At 48.3% G+C, this 2,018-nt stretch overlaps 1 pseudogene; it reads left to right on the forward strand.

Annotated features, from left to right (window-relative positions):
- The first annotated feature begins 1,478 nt into the window (after positions 1-1,478).
- On the forward strand, positions 1,479-1,922 carry LOC101579218 (annotated as a pseudogene).
- The last annotated feature ends 96 nt before the right edge of the window (positions 1,923-2,018 follow it).

Raw genomic sequence — 2,018 nt, forward strand, 5'->3', positions numbered from 1 at the left:
TATATATATATATATATAAACACAGGGCTGAACAGAGAGAGTTGTCTCTGGGAAGGAGTGACTCAAGGCCCTCACGCAGCTGCCTCCACTGTCTCCACCCCTTACTCTGAGACAGGATCTTGCTACGTTGCCCAGGCTGCACTTGAATTTTCAATCCTCCTACTTCGGCCTTCCAGAGCACTGGGTTGCAGATAAGCACCGTCATGGCCAGGCAGGTAAGCAGATATTTCCCTTCTGCAAACATGCACGGTCCTTGCTTGCCATGTGCGGTGGCAGAAGAATACCCAATACCCCCCCACCCCCCACCCCCCATTTTGTAGTACTGTGGACCAGGGCTTGAACTCTGGTCCTTGTGCTTGCCAGGCAAGTGCTTATTCTACAGAGCTATTTCCCTGGACCTAGTACAGAGATTTCTTTTTCTTTTGTCTTTATTTTTTAATCTTTTTAGTGTTTTTAAGACAGGATCTCATCCATTCCAGGCTGCTCTTGAACTGGCTATATAGCCCAGGCTGCCCTTGAGTTTGGCACAATCCTGCCTCAGCCTCCCTAGTTCAGGGATTAACAGTGTGAGTCACCACACCAGGTATGGGAATTTTAAGAACAGAGCCCCAGATTCTGCTTCACAAATACTTTACACACCAAGAGCCATTCTTGGCTGCTAGTATATCTTTTCTGTTACTATAAATCTTGGCTTCAAAGTTCTGAAGGAATATGATAGCAATTCATATAAAATGTTTTTGATTTTTTTTTTTTTTTTAAAGAGCTGGAGATTGAACTCAGGCCCTTGAGCTTGCCAGGCAAGTGCTTATTCAACTGAGCTAGCTCCCCAGTCCCTATAAAATGGTTTTGAAATAAGATTTCCCTGTGAAATAATGCTCTCCATCAAATTACAAAGAAATTATCAAAATGTTGATCACATGAAGTCAGAAAAAAAAAGTGAGGCCTCCAGTTTCCTTCAGTGACTGCCTTGGAGGGCAGAGTATATGTCACCTCAAGCCTGAAGGCCAGGCAGGACATGCGTACTTGTAATCCCAGCACTGGTGAGGCTGAGCCAGGATAATCACTGTGAGTTCTAGGCCAGCCTGGTCTGCACAGAAGACCTTGTCTTAAAAAGACAAAAGGCCCCATCTGAGGAAACCTGGGCTCAACCTCCAGTACCAAAAACAAAAAGCCCTTGGCTTCCTGGGAGTTGTCTCCTCACACACAGAATTGAGGGAGTGGGTGTGTTGTGTTTTCTTTCTTTCTTTCTTTCTTTCTTTCTTTCTTTCTTTCTTTCTTTCTTTCTTTCTTTTTTTAAAACAGGGTCTCACTTGTGTAGTTTACATTGTTGATCCTTCTGTCTCAGCCTCCCAAGTGTTTGGATTATGGGTGTACCCTAGCATACCTGGCCTACAGGACTTTTAAAAAAAAAATGTATGTAGGGGGACATCCATGCAGGGGCAGTCTCCCTGGTGGCTGTGCCTGGGGATGCACCAAGCCCCCTTCTTACTGGACTGAGACATGAGGCTGAGCTGGGTCCTGACAGTATTGTCCATCTGCCTGAGTGACCTGGCCACAGCCACGGGGTCCAGGGCAAATGGAAGTTGCAGACTGGGGTCAAGAAGCAGGCGGACCACTGTCCTCTCAGATCGCACAAGGGAGACGTCTTACATGTGCACTGCACTGGACAGCTGGAAGATGGGACAGAGTTTGACAACAGCCTGCCCCAGAACCAGCCCTCTGTCCTCTCTCTTGGCACAGGCCAGGTCGTCAAGGGCTGGGACCAGGGGCTGTTGGGAATGTGTGAAGGGGAAAAGCGGAAGCTGTTGATCCCATCTGAACTGGGATATGGAGAGGGGGGAGCTGCCCCCAGAATCCCAGGTGGTGCAACCCTAGTGTTCGTGGTGGAGCTGCTCAAGATCGAATGCCAGTCAGAACTGTAGCCAGCTTAAGAGGGATGAAGGGGCCCGGGGAGATGGCCCAGTGGAATAAGCGCTTCCCTGGCAAGTGCAAGGGCCTGAGTTCAATCCCTGGTTCTG

The sequence above is a fragment of the Octodon degus genome, unplaced genomic scaffold (assembly GCF_000260255.1).
Source record: "Octodon degus isolate 3935 unplaced genomic scaffold, OctDeg1.0 scaffold00007, whole genome shotgun sequence".
Lineage (NCBI taxonomy): Eukaryota > Metazoa > Chordata > Mammalia > Rodentia > Octodontidae > Octodon > Octodon degus.